Below are 14,957 nucleotides of genomic sequence, written 5' to 3'. Positions count from 1 at the left end.
CCACTGGCACTCAGAGTTCTATCTCACTCCGCCTCGATCTCTACCACCTGCTGTTGCCATTCAGGTGAACAGCAGGTGGGAGGGTTGTACTCCCTCTGCCCCATCTGAGAGGTCTCTTTTTGACCTAGTTCAATCCAGACCTCTGTGAAGATAAGAGAAATTCCATCCTGTGCAAGACAGACACAAAAGACGACCCCCCCCCCCCCCCCCCGCACTTACCCCCCACAGCTATCCTTAAAGTCCTAAAAGGCTGCTGGTCAGACTCATTTAATGAAGCAAAATGGAGATGAGGCCTAAGTTTCCCATGGCCATGTCCTTGGGAGAAATGTCAGGAGGCTGGGTAACAGGCAGCTCCCCCCACTTAATGATCAGTTAGGACCGTTGGCAAACTGCGGCTAGGAGCCACATGCGGCTCTTTGACCCCTTGAGTGTGGCTCTTCCACAAAATACCATGGCCTGGGTGAGTCTATTTTGAAGAAGTGGTGTTAGAAGTTTAAGTTTAAAAAATTTAGCTCTCAAAAGAAATTTCAATCGTTGTACTGTAGATATTTGGCTCTGTTGATTAATGACTTTGCCGACCACTGCTCTAGAATGGTAAGTTCCCTCACTCAGCAATCTAACAGGAGTTCCAAGAATCTATCTAACTTCAGCATTAAAAGATCATGGCCAACTTCCTCTTAATCCAAAACACACTCAGCCTTCTGTGGCAATGAAGCAAGGGCACTCGGTAAGTTACAGAGAACCTAGGTGAAGACACCGGAGTGAGGAGAACAGAAGGTGAGCAGGAACTCCCGAGTCTTGGTGCCTGAAATAACACTAGATACCACATTTGAGATCCTAACATATGAGTCCCCCCTATAGTTTCCCCAAAGTAATACTTGGTTCTTATAAGGAATTGCTGCATTTCTTAGAGTTGTAGTTTGTTCTCCTTAGGGAGGTCCAAGCCAGCCAAGGACCCCCTGGATTCCCTCTTGACTGGTGGTTCTCTATGAGGTTTCTTTCCAAGCAAAGTCAAGCCTCATCCCAACAAAGGATAACAACTGTATTGTCACAAAACTGAAGGTATGTGACTCTCTCAGAAGCCCACAGGAAGCAGTTATGTGAAAAACTAAAAAATGATGTCCTGCACAACTAGAGGAAGAGTGAGCACAGAAGGTGCCTCAGCAACCTTCCGAGGGCACCATTTAGCAGACGTGGTGCTTAGTGCACTGTTCCACATGATTAAAAAGTTTCTCCTGAGCTAACCAGAAGGCTAGATAAAAACAAAGCTGGGGGCTTGCTCCAACACACCTAATTTCTCCTTTCTCTCCTATTTATATCCAGTTACCAAAACAGACCATATCACTCGGTGTGGGAGGGGAGAATCATTTTACCTGTCCTCGACCCCACCAGCGATGCAGTTCTCATGCCATCTCCATTCCCTTCCAACGTCTGAACGCAGTAAAAAGCCAGGCTTACCTCTGTCCGAGACTTCGTTTCCCAGGGGTCTCCCTAGCAGAAGGTCAAAGCCAGCAACAAAACAAAAACAAATATGGGGGAGAGAGTCAATTTTCAAACTTTATTTTGAAACCTCAAAGACTCAAGGCGTTAGTTGTAAAAATACCTACAGCCATTTTGGTGGAAATGACCCCCTCCAAGCTAAATAAGAAAACTCACCTAACAAAGTCACCAAGCTTCACTACCTCTCCAACAGCCAATTCACATACAAAAGAACTCCAAACACTTCCAGACTCAATGGCTCATGCCAAGAAAGGTCCCAAGTTCAACAACTTGTAGGAAAGCCAATTATCCTTTGACACATTCTCACCTGAATCCCCCAGTCCCATGAGGCTCACCTAATTGTGATACAATATTAACGTTAGCTTCCATCTGTAGCGAGAACGGGGAGAGTCCTACAGCCAGAGGCACTTCGCATCCATCACGTCCCTCATCAGCCCAGAACGACCTCCCGGCTCTCCCAGGCCCCCGCACACAGCAAAGCACCCACCGGGCAGCACCACTTGGCAGCGCCCACTCAGACGCCAGCACCTCACCAGGGACATTTCTCTCTAAATACTGATCCTCCCTCCCAGCACCCAGACAGCACACGGAAGGTCTGGAAGCTTCAGCAGTCACTGAAGAAGCCTGGTTTCCAGACGCCATCCTGGGTTCTGTCCCCTGCCTCAGACCCCGGGCCGCAGCTCGGCACCAGGCTCCCAGGCACGCCGGTCCCTCCCCTCGCGCCGCCAACAGAGCTCCGACGCCCACCGCTCCCGTCTCCCTTCGTGTCCGCCCGGGCACGCGGAGAAAGTGAGCCGGGAACTTTGAGACTAAGCCCGGCGCACCCTCCGCCAACTCCAGGCTCCCGGCACCTGAGCGCCGCAGGCTGCAGGCCCGGCCCCCGAGCTGCCGCGACTGGTGCGCCCGGCTCGGCCGCCCCTCCGCACGGGCAGCCCCGACCTCCGCTCCACGCAGCCCGCCGCCCCGCCCGCCGCCCGCCCAAACTTTCCTGGTTACCTCGGCCCTGCGACAGGCCCTCCAGTCCCCACACCTCCATTCCCGCCGGTCCGCCCCAATAAACTCGGGGCCCCCGCCCTCCAATCTAACCCTGCCCAGCCCTCCGAACGTCCCGGCCCGACCCCCGCCCCACGTCTCACACCGCCCCGAATCCCGCCCTCCTGCCCCCGCGGCCCCCGCCGCCCCCACCCCGCGGCCGGCGGGACCACACCCCGCCCGCCCGGCCCCCCGCCCCGCGGGCGCCTCGCCCCCGCCCGCCGCCCCCCGCACGCCCCTCGGCCGCGCCCCTCCCCCACCTGGCCGCGGGTCCCGTCCGGCCGGGCCGGCGTCGCCCCCGCCTCCCCACTTCCCTTCCCGGCCCTCCGCGGCCCCGCCCGGCCCCGCCCGGCCAGCCGGAGCCCCCTCCCCATCCCGCCGCCCGCCGCCTCACCCCAGACTCAGGCTCGGCGCCGCCATGTTGGATCCATCCGCGCCGCTCCCCGCGCCGTCTCCCGGCGCCGCATCCGGGCTCCTGCCGCCGCCGCGGGCGTGGGACCGGGGGAGGGGAGCGGAGCGGCGCGGCGGGCGGGGCTGGGGAGAGGCTGCGTCCGGAGCGGCGCCTCCGGAACCTGGCCGGCTGCGGGCCGGCTCGCGGCGGCGTCAGGCCCGCGGTTGGGCGCGAGCTGAGTGGCCATGCCAGGTGAGGGCAGCCTGGCGCGGCCTCCGCGGGCGGCGCGGCTTCACGGCGCGGGGCGCGGGGCGGGCGGCCATCTTGCTTTGGGGCAGCCGGGCCGCGGCGGTTCCTGCGGCCCCGGGGCTGCCGCGGGAGGGGGCGCGCTCCGGCGTGCGGGCGCCCCGGAGGGGTCGGCTCCGAGGCCCGCCAGGAGGCTGGCTGGCCGGCGGCCGTGACGCATTAAGGCGGAATAGGAGGCGGTTGTCGCTCGCGGAGGAAGGGTCACGACCTGGACTTGACCTTTGCTCTGAGCTTCCTGTTAACCCGGACGTTGGGGGAACCTGGGCCCGCTGCCCCGAGCGCTGCTCAGGTTCGCTCAGAGTTCTTTGTGAACGTTTGCCTTTTTGAGCACCTGCTCCCGAAGGAAGTGTCGCCCGAGCCGAGCCCTGGATGGTTGGGAAGGAGGAGGTGGCCTGGTCGGCCTGCGGTGGTCTGTGAGATTGGGGCCCGACTTACAAAGGCCTTGAAAATTGTTTGATTTCATCCTCGGAGCACAGGATAGGCTTTGAAGAGTGCGAGCAGAGGTGTAAGCAGGGCCATTAGCATTTCAGAGACATACTAGTGCAATGGGACAATGGGCCGCGGGGACTTTTGGAAGCTGTTGTGTATCCAGGAAGGGAACAGGCAGATGGGAAAAAAGATGGGAAATGGCTCTGCGGCAGAGGGAGGACTAAAGATATTGTCCAATGTTCTGACTTGGACATTTAGAAAAAATTATGCCATTTGTTATTTTGGAGGAGAGAAGGAGTTTTAGGTACCTGTGGGATATCTATTAGACAATGGGATATGAGATTATGTGGGCCTGGAACACAGCAGAAAGATTGGATGGGTGTGTGTGTGAATCAAGATGGTTGCTGAAGCCATGAGATAAGGAAGCCAAAAAGAGCATCCTGAGAATGGGCAAGGACGAGAAAAAAGGAAACCAGGACTGAAGTATCAAGGAAGCTGGTCAAAGGGTTAAACATAATATCAGGTAAGATGCCACTAAAATAAGTCCACTAGATTTTGCAACAAGGAAGTCATTTAGTAATTTTGGAGAAATCTGTTTCAGAGACATGATGGGTTAGAAACCAGATAGAAGTGAATTGAGTGAAAGGGAAGGCACAAGGTACAGGGTGGGGCAAAAGTAGGTTTACAGTGCATATAGAAAAACCTGTATATACTAGTGGCCGGGTGGATGGATTTGTGCATATTGAAAGGAAATCAGAAACTTGGGCCCACGTGCTGAGGAGCTTCCCCATCCCCATGAGCCACCAGTAAGTTGTGTGGGGAGTCTCCTCCCTGAAAAAAAATATTTCCAAATGTCTCTTCTGTAGCTAGGGTCCTGCCTTGCTGGCCAGGAGGTCCCCAGTAGACACCTTGGGCTGTGCTGGATGCTTTCCGCTGCTTGGAGACACTCCAAGGTGAACTGTACAAAGTTGGGAATCTTGGAAAGCAGGGTGCTCTCTTGCCCACGTCCCCACTCTTCAGATCCATCTCTCTAACTTTTACCCCAATGGTCAGTCGCCACCTTGTGGCCACTTTTATATTGCTGCCTTCCTCTGTAGCTCAGCGCAATTGGTAAGGGAAGAAATTTGATCTCGTTGCCTGAGGCAGAATTCCAGGAGCCCAGCAGCAGTATCAGGCTCATCCTAGTTTCTATGAGTATTCACACTGCATCTGTTCCCTGATGAGTGTACCTGTAGGCCTATAGGAATGTGCCTCGTGGCAAGTACTGGCTGAGCTGTGGGCATCCTTGACACCAGCTATCAGCACACAGCACCGTGGGGGGAATGTGGGAGCCTGGATGCTGGCCAGGCCTGGGAACAGCACGATGGCTCAGCCACAGACACACATGGGAGACCTGCACATAGGATTGGGATTTTCTCACTTTTTCTGGGACTCTCTCCGGAAGTGGGGACCGGTCCAGCTTGGAAGTGGCAGCTGGGAGTGGTAGGAAGGAAGGAGGGAGAAGCCAATCATATCCTGGGTAAGATGAGTTCTTTGCATTTCAGTTCCGCATCCAAAGGAACACAGCAATAGCTAAGGGGAGGAAGATGGCCCTGCTGCCCGAGGGAGAGTTCCAGGGGGCTGGTGTAAAGGTAGTCTGATCATGCATGAATGTTCCATGCTGCTTTTGTTCGTGGCAGATTGTACCTGGAGGGTGTAGAGGGGTGATTTTTCACGCAACACCCAGCCCAAGTGTGGAGCTGCCTGAACCGAAAAGGTCAGGCCAGCACCTGCTGGTGCCCTCAATCCACTGGAGCTGGCCAGCGCTCTGCAGGGTCCAGTGCTAGGACGCCGACCTTTCCAGATGGGGCCAGAGCCAGGTGGTAGGTGGAAGTTGGGAAGGGCTCAACCGTAGACACATGTGGGTATCAGTCACGGGGCTGGACTTCACCGGCATTCGCTCTGCAGACAGAGGCCAGCCCCAGCACTGTGTGTGAAGCACCTCTGTGGGTTTCCCCCGAGCCTGCATATGGAGACTCAGAGGGCAGTAGGTAAGGGGTGCAGTGCACTGTAGGGTCCAAAGGGAGAGTTCTAGGAGCCTGAGCTGCTGATCTGTGGTCATTCCTGCCATACCACCACCACCTGGTGTAGGGATTGCAGTATGTTTGCCGAAGATTGCACCTGCCGGAGGTGGGAGAAGATCAAGTGTTGCAGCTGTGTTAGCCATCAGCCCAGCTTCTGCATTGAGCATCTGCCCCCTGGTGGTCAGAGCATGTCATAACAACTGGTTGTTCTGCCATAACAGTCGCTGAGCTTTTGTATCTAGAATAATAAAAGTGTAAAATGCAAATTGACCAAATGGCCAAACAGCAGAATGACCTTCAAGAAAACCAAACTAGCCAAAACCGGTTTGGCTTAGTGGATAGAGCATCGGCCTGCGGACTGAAAGGTTCTGGGTTCGATTCTGGTCAAGGGCATGTATCTTGGTTGCGGGCGCATCCCCAGTAGGGGGTGTGCAAGAGGCAGCTGGTCAATGATTTTCTCTCTTCCTCTCGGTAAAAAATCAATAAAATATATTTAAAAAAAAAAAAAATCTATAACAGCCACTAGCACCAGGCCAGCCAAGGTGAGTGCGATGCAATTGGTGGGGGCCCAGCCATCGCCCCGTCATCACCCTGCAAGGGAGGCCCAGGCCACTGACCATCAGACTGTGTCAGGTGGGCAGGGCCTCTCTCTGGGCATGATCAATCACATGATTGTCCTGCAGAGGAGGCCCAGGCCACCAATCTGCAGATGTGCCCTTGACCAAAATCTAACCTGGGACCCTTCAATCCACAGGCCAACACTATCCACTGAACCAAACTGACTAGTGCAATAAATTAATATATTTTATTTTTATTTTTATATATTTTTTTAATAAGTTTTTATTGTTCATATTATTACAAATGCTCCTTTCCTTCCCCCCCCCCCACCATTGCTCTCCTCCACCAGGTTCCCACCCCACCCCCTGCCCCCTCCCCCCTCCCCACTGTCCCCATCCATAGGTGCACAGTCTATGCTCAGTCTCTTCCCACGCCCCCCTCTCCCCTCTTCCCCAAGAATTGTCAGTTCACTCCCCTTCCATACCTCTGACTCTATTATATTCAACAGTTAACATTGTTCATCAGATTCCTTAAATCTCCTTGTTTTTTAGATTGTTGATAGTTACGTATTTGTTGTTCACAATTTTCATCTTTGTTTACTTTCTCTTCCGAAAGAACCCCCCTCAGCAATTCATATAATTCTGGTTTGGTGGTGATGAACTCCCCCAGCTTTCCTTTATTAGTGAAGCTTTTTATCTGGCCTTCGATTCTGAGTGATAGCTTTGCAGGGTAGATTATTTTTGGCTGTAGGTTCTTGCTATTCATCACCTTGAATATTTCTTGCCATTCCCTTCTGGCCTGCATGGTTTCTGTTGAGAAATCAGCTGACAACCGTATAGGTGCTCCTTTATAGGTTACTACCTTCTTTGCTCTTGCTTCTTTTAATATTCTCTCTTTGTCTTTTGCTCTTGGAATTTTAATAATGATGTGTCTCGGTGTGGTCCTCTTTGGATTCCTTTTGTTTGGAGTTCTGTGCACTTCCTGGACTTGCAAGTCTAATTCTTTGACCAGGTGGGGGAAGTTTTCTGTCACTATTTCTTTCAGTATGTTTTCGATATCTTGCTCTCTCTCATCTTCTGGGACCCCCATAATTCTGATGTTGGTTCGCTTGAAGTTGTCCCAGAGGTTTCTTACATTATCTTCAATTTTCTGGATTCTCTTGCCTTCTAGCTTCTGTGGAGGAGTGTCTTCTGGCTCTTTATGTTCCAAATCTTTGACTTGATTCTTGTGATCTTCCCTTCTGTTTTTAGGACTCTGTAAAATATTTTTTATTTCAGACAATATATTCTTTATTTCTTGTTGACTCCTTATTAATTCTAGTTGATCTCTTTTCATGTCCTCATAGGTCTTATCCATCTTTTCTAGGAAATTCTTGAAAAACCTTATAAGCATAGATTTGAACTCTATATCCAGACGCTTTTTGTCCTCCATTTCTTTCGTTTGTGATCTATTTTGTTGTCGCATTTCGCAGTTACAGATGGGATGGGGTTTCAGGGTGGAGCCTGCAGCTTTGGCTTCCGTCAGCCCCGCCCTATGCGGGTCCTTCTGTGCTCGCTGCCAGCGCCTCTGAGAGAAAGGTGCCCTCGATTTTCGCCTGCTGCCAAACAGTCTATGCTCCCCCCAATGAGCCCGGTATTGGGGTTCAGTTCAGTTGGAAGTGGAGTTGGAGGTGGCGTTCGGAGCAGTCTGGAGCCCCAGTCTCCTTCCCGTCAGGGCAATCCCGCGGCACAGCCGACCGTCCCTTCTCTGCGCACAGTGCCTCCGGGACCTCCTTTCGCCTCTCCCCGGGGTTCCGCCTTACAGCCCAGCTCCCTATGGCTGAGCCTGAGTCCCCGGGGTCTGGCCTAAAACTGGGGTTCAGAGCAGTCGGGGGCCCAGCACAGTCGGAGTTTTATCTCGTTTCCGCTAGGGAACGCCCGCCAGGCACTCCGCCTCCCTCCTCTCCGGCTCCGTCCTCTCCACGTGCTGCGTCTCCGTACCTTGGGCTTTTCCAGCTCCTCCGCACCTCCTTCTGGTTTTCTCCTTGCTTCTCACTGTAGAATTTCCAGTCAGTCAACCTTCCTGTAGTTCTGGGCAATGTCGTTTTATATTTAGTTGTATTTTATTGAAATTGTTGTGTGCGGCTGCGGCTAGGTGTTCACCTGGGCGCAGCCATCTTGGATCCTCTAAATTAATATATTTTTAAATCTTGGGAACTTTAACAACCACTCATGACTAAGAAAAGATACTGGGAGTTACCTAAAACATAAGGGTACAAAGAGATTGGAAGTGAAAGAATGGAAAAAGATATATTATGCAAACATAAGCCAAATGAAAATTATATCACACAAAGGTGCAAAGCAGTACTATAAATAGCACTCTATATCAAAAAGTTCACTTTGCCATGGAGTAAAATTGATATGCATATAATAATATAAATTCAAATTACATAGAACAGAAGTACAAAAAAATTGACAAATTCATCATTTTCTTTTTTTTATTTTATTTATTTTTTATAAATCTTTATTGTTCATATTATTACAGATATTCCTCTTCCCCTCCCCCTCCGTTGCTCCTCTCCACCAGGTTCCCACCCCTCCCTCTGCCCTTTCCCCACCCATCATTATCCTCATCCATAGGTGCACAGTATATGTTCAGTCTCTTCCCACACCCCCATCTCCCCTTTTCCCCGAGAATCGTCAGTTCACTCCCTTTCCATACCTCTGATTCTATTATATTCAACATTTAATATTGTTCATCGGATTAAAAAAAAAAAAAATTTTTTTTGGTTTTTAGATTCAGTTGTTGATAGTTACTATTTGTTGTTCATAGTTTTTATCTTTATTTATTTTCTCTTCCAAAAGAATCCCCTTCAGTAATTCATATAATTTTGGTTTGGTGGTGATGAACTCCTTTAGCTTTTTTTTATTGGTGAAGCTCTTTATCTGGCCTTCGATTCTGAGTGATAGCTTTGCTGGGTAGAGTAATTTTGGCTGTAGGTTCTTACTATTCATCACCTTGAATATTTCTTGCCATTCCCATCTGGCCTGCATGGTTTCTGTTGAGAAATCAGCTGACAATCGAATAGGTGCGCCTTTATAGGTAACTACCTGCTTTTCTCTTGCTGTTTTTAATATTCTCTCTTTGCTGAAACTGGTTTGGCTCAATGGATAGAGCATCGGCTTGGGGACTGAAGGGTCCCGGGTTCGATTCCGGTCAAGGGCATGTACCTTGGTTGCGGGCATATCCCCAGTAGGGGTTGTGCAAGAGGCGGCTGATTGATGACTCTCTCTCATCGATGTTTTTAACTCTCTCCCTTCCTCTCTGTTCAAAGTCAATAAAATATGTTAAAAAAAAATTCTCTCTTTGTCTTTTGCTCTTGGAATTTTCATTATGATTTGTCTTGGTGTGGTCCTCTTTGGATTCCTTTTGTTTGGAGTTCTGTGCGCTTCCTGGACTTGTAAGTCTAATTCTTCCACCAGGTGGGGGAAGTTTTCTGTCACTATTTCTTTTAGTATGTTTTCGATATCTTGCTTTCTCTCATCTACTGAGACCCCCATAATTCTGATGTTGGTTTGCTTGAAGTTGTCCCAGAGTTTTCTTACATTATCTTCAACTTTCTGGATTCTCTTGCCTTCTTGCTTCTGCGGAGGAGTGTCTTCTGGCTCTTTATGTTCCAAATCTTTGACTTGATTCTTGCGATCTTCCATTCTGTTTTTAGAACTCTGTGTAATATTTTTTATTTCAGACAATGTATTTATTTCTTCTTGATCCCTTATTATTTCTAGTTGATCCCTTTTCATATCCTCATAGGTCTCGTTTATTTTATTGGCCTTTTCTAGGAGTTTCTTGAACAACCTTATAAGTGTGCTTATGAACTCTTTATCCTCCATTTCTTTTGTTTGTGATTTATTTCGTTGTCTTTGCATTTTAGCAGCTTCCCTGAGTTGGTAGCCTTAAAAGTCTCTGTGTTCTGCCTGGATGGGGTGGAGTTTCACTGTGGAGCCTACAGCCTTAGCTTCCATCAGCCATGCCCTATGCAGCTCCTGAGTCTCAGTGTTTCTGCAAGCACCTCTGGGAGTGAGGTGCCCTCGAGTTTCGCCTGCTACCAAACAGTCTAGTCTCTCCCCCAATGAGCCTAGAACTGGGGTTCAGAATAGTCTAGAGTTTTGTCTCCTTCCCACTAGGGCAATCCCGCGGCACAGCCAACCATCCCTTCTCTGCGCGCAATGTGGCAAAGGGCCCTGCCTTTCGCTGCTCTCCCAAGTTTCCGCCTTACAGCCTAGTCTCCCTCTGTATGAGCCTGGGTCCCCGGGGTCTGGCCTAGAACTGGGGTTCAGAGCAGTCGGAACTGGGGCTCAGCACAGTCCGGAGCTTTTGTTTCCTTCCCGCTAGGGCAATCTAGCATCAGAGTCAACAGTCTGTCCTCTGCACGCAATGTGCGCACCTCTGGGGCTCTGCCTTTTGCAGCTCCCCTGGGATTCCACCTCACAGCCCAGGCTCCCTCTGTTTGAGCAAGGGTCTGGCCTAGAACTGTGGTTCAGCACTGTTGGGTCTGGGGTTCAGCACAGACCGGAGCTTTAATCTCCTTCCTGTTAGGGAATGCCAGCCAGGCACTCAGCCGCCCCGTCCTCTCCGGCTCCGTCCTCTCTGCGTGCACAGCATGTCTCCGTACCTTAGGCTTTTACAGCTCCTCCGCTCTTCCTTCTGCTTTTCTCCTTTGCTTCTCGTTGTAGAATTTCCAGTCAGTCGACTTTCCTGTAGTTCTGGGTAATGTCCATTTTATATTTTAGTTGTATTTTATTGAAATTGTTGTGTGCAGTTGTGGTTAGGTGTTTATCTGTGCAGCCATCTTGGATTCTCCCAAATTCATCATTTTAACAGGAGGTTTAACACGCTTTTATTCCATGACAGAGCATATGTCTCTCAGAACCAATAGATCCTGCCTTCCACCAAAAAAATCAGTAAAGATATAAAAAAATAAATAATATGAGCAGCAAATTGAATTCAGGAAGCATATATACTCCACTATACTCAACTACTGCAAACTGGAAATTATTTTCAAGCACACTTAGAACATTTTTTAAATAGGCCATAATTGAGCTATAAAGCAAGTTTCATCAAATTTCAAAAGACTGAAATTATAAAGTATATTTTTTACCCTCACTGTACTTAATCTAGAAATTAGTAACAAAAGGTAACTCAAAAGTCTTTATATTAAAAATTTATGAGCCAAAACTGGTTTGGCTCAGTGGATAGAGCATCGGACTGTGGACGGAAAGGTTCCAGGTTCGATTCCAGTCAAGGGCATGTACATTGGTTGCGGGCACATCCCCAGTAGGGGGTGTGCAGGAGGCAGCTGGTCAGTGTTTCTCTGTAATCAATGTTGCTGGCTCTCTGTCCCTCTCCCTTCCTCCCTGTAAAAAATCAATAATAAAATATATTTTTTTAAAAATTTTATGAAATACACTTCTAAATAACCCTCCCCCAAAGAAATCACAATGGATTTTAAAAATAATTAGATCTAGCCGAAACTGGTTTGGCTCCGTGGATAGAGCATCGGTCTGCAGACTGAAGTGAAGGGTCTCAGACTTGATTCCAGTCAAGAGCATTTACCTTGGTTACGGGCACATCTCCAGCGGAGGCTGTGCAGGAGAGGCAGCTGATCAATGTTTCTCTCTCATCCATGTTTCTGGCTCTCTATCCCTCTCTCGTCCTCTCTGTAAAAAAAATCAAACTATATTGAAAGGAAAACAATAATAGTAATTAGAACTAAATGATGATAATAATTACTACAACTAAACGGAGGATCCAAGATGGCGGCTTAGGTAAACACACCTAAACTGCTGCCGTGCACAACAATTTCAACAGTACAACTAAAAGACAAAACGTCTATTAGCCAGGACCACGGGAAAGGTGGCTGAAAGGAAGCTCTACAACTAAACTGAAAGAGAAAGGAGCATTCAGGGCACAAGCGCTGAAAAACTGAGGTACGGGGGCACGCGCATAATACAGGCTGGCAGCGGATCCCCAGGTTTGATTCCAGTCAAGAGCATGTACCTCGGTTACAGGCGCATCTCCAGCGGAGGCTGTGCCCGAGAGGCAGCTGATCGCTGTTTCTCTCTCATCGATGTTTCTAACTCTCTGTCCCTCTCTCTCCTTCTTTGTAAAAAATCAATAAAATATATATTTTTTTTTTAAAAAAAGAAAGAAACATTACTGGTTGGGGTAGAATTTTTACAAAAAAAAACAACAACAAAGAATAATTGTTGTGCCGGGGCGCAAGACACAGGGACTCGGTCAGAGAGGCAGAGGCTTCTGACTGGCAGCCATTGCTGCTTGCCACGCCCTAGCCTAGTGATGCTCTGAGACTCCGCCCTGCACAATCAACAAACACACCCAAGCTCCAAGCAGCGGCTTTTGCATATGAATGGCCTCTATTGCAGTTTTTCCTAGCAAACTTGCAACCTGGTACAGACAACTCCAAAGCCTCCAAGCTCCAAGCAGGGAGGAGAGGACTGTGGTTCTCGCTGTGGCTCCTGGAGGGTGGCCTCAGACAGTAGCTGAACTGCACCCCATTAGAGATCCAGAAGCCAGTGTACCTGGTGGTCAGTGTGAGACACCAGATTTCAGCACCTCACATCCGTAAGTGACACATTCGGGAGACAGGCTCAGTGAGCACCAAAGCCCCACTGAAACAAGGCCTGCACCAGCATGTCTGCAGCACAGTAGTTCTTCCATTATAGACACAGCGGGCCCTTATAGCCAATAGGCCTGGAGGTCAATTCCTCCCAGTGTACCACAGCAATCAAGGCTTAACTAAACCAAGACTTTGCACTCAGCCCACAAAGGGGTGTGCTAAGACCAACCACCTCTGGTGATTGCGGTAACTGAGCTACTGGCCCCTATAGGTCACCGACCACACACAGCCACTCCATTAACACAGGCAGGCAACCAAAATGCTGAGACATAGAAGCATGTCACGAATGGGAGAGATAGAGGAAAGTAAACTACTGGACGACACAGAGTTCAGAATCACATTTATAAGGTTACTCTAAAAACCACTGAGAAACTTGAAGAGACCTTCAGAGACCTTAATGAGAATACCAAAAAAATGGAAAAGGACCAGTTAGAAATTAAGCATACCCTGTCTGAAACAATATATAGAAACTCGACTGTAGGTCAACATACTCCAAGAGTAAAACCAAAGATCTAGAAGATGAGGAAACAAAAAACAGCCAACCAGAGTGTCAGAAAGAAGAATCCAAAAGTGTGAGGATAGTGTAAGGAGCCTCTGGGACAGCTTTAAGCGTACCAACATCAGGATTTTTTGGGTGCCATAAGTAAGAGAGAGCAGGATACTGAAGGCCTATTGTAAGAAATAATGACAGAAAACTTTCTCTACCTGGTGAAAGGAATACACTTACAAGTCCAGGAAGCACACAGAATCCCAAACAAGAGGAACCAAAAGAGGACCACACCAAGACACATCATAATTAAAGTGCGAAGGGCAAAAGACAAAAGAGAGAATCTTGAAAGCAACAAGAGAAAAACAGTTACCTACAAGGGAGTACCCATATGACTGTCAGCTGGTTTCTTAACAGAAACTATGCAAGCCAGAAGGGAGTGGCAAGAAATACTCAAAGTGATGAAGAGCAAGTACCTACAACCAAGATTACTTTACCCAACAAAGCTATCATTCAGAATTGAAGGTCAGATAAAGAGCTTCACAGACAAGAAAAAGCTAAAGGAGTACATCACCATCAAACCAGGATTACATGAAATGCTGAAGGGTATTCTTTAAGGAGAGGAAGAAGAAGAAAATGGTAAAGGTAAAAACTATGAACAAAAAGACGTCAAATAGATACCTACCAACAAGTGAATCTAAAAATCAAGTGAAGCCAAAGCCAGTTTAGCTCAGTGGTAGAGCGTCGGTCTGCGGACTGAAAGATCCCAGGTTCGATTCCGGTCAAGGGCATGTACATTGGTTGCGGGCATATCCCCGGTAGGGAGTGTGCAAGAGGCAGCTGGTCGATGTTTCTCTCATCGACGTTTCTAGCTCTCTATCTCTCTCCCTTCCTCTCTGTAAAAAATTGATAAAATATATTTTAAAATCAAGTGAATAAAAAAATCTAAAGAACAGAATGTACTGGTGAATAAAATAGAATCAGGGACATAGAAAGGGACTGGACTGATAATTTTCAGGGGAAGGGGTTTGAGGGGTGAGGGAAGAGATTGGACAAAAATCTTACACCTATGGATGAAGACAGTGGCAGGGTGTAAGGGCATAGGGTGGGGTGGGGAATCGGTGAAGGGGAGCTATGGGGGGGGGGAGCACCTGTAATCTGAACAATAAAGATTTATATATATATATTTTTAGAACTAAATGATACTAAAAATATGTGTTGAAACGTATGGGGGAATGTATAGTTTTGTGTGTTTTTTTCAAATGATAAAGGACAGTTGATTAAAAATGGTGATAGAGCAAGTGGATGCTACACAGACATGCTCCCAGAAACAAACTAGTATTACAACTGAAATACAGAAAAAACATCCTGTTTGCAAATGTTATCACTGATAAAGGTTTAATCTCCAACATCTACAGACAGTTTATACAACTTAATAAAAGGAAGATAAATGTTCCAATAAAAAAAAATGGGCAATGGACCTAAATAGAATCTTTTCAAAAGAAGACAGGT

The 14,957-nt window shown here is 48.5% G+C and overlaps 1 protein-coding gene across 1 annotated transcript in view; it reads left to right on the top strand.

Moving 5' to 3' along the window:
• Positions 1-3,042: 3,042 nt before the first annotated feature.
• UFC1 (ubiquitin-fold modifier conjugating enzyme 1) overlaps positions 3,043-14,957 on the top strand; it is a 37,152-nt gene continuing 25,237 nt past the window's right edge. Inside the window, exon 1 of the mRNA XM_045580359.1 lies at positions 3,043-3,175. The gene's annotated coding sequence lies outside the window, so the exon portion shown is untranslated. The remainder of the gene's footprint in view (positions 3,176-14,957) is intronic.

The sequence above is a fragment of the Pipistrellus kuhlii genome, unplaced genomic scaffold (genome assembly GCF_014108245.1).
Source record: "Pipistrellus kuhlii isolate mPipKuh1 unplaced genomic scaffold, mPipKuh1.p scaffold_m20_p_121, whole genome shotgun sequence".
In the NCBI taxonomy this organism is placed as follows: domain Eukaryota; kingdom Metazoa; phylum Chordata; class Mammalia; order Chiroptera; family Vespertilionidae; genus Pipistrellus; species Pipistrellus kuhlii.
Note: the sequence above shows the minus strand (reverse complement) of the source record. Positions and strands in the feature narration are given on the sequence as shown.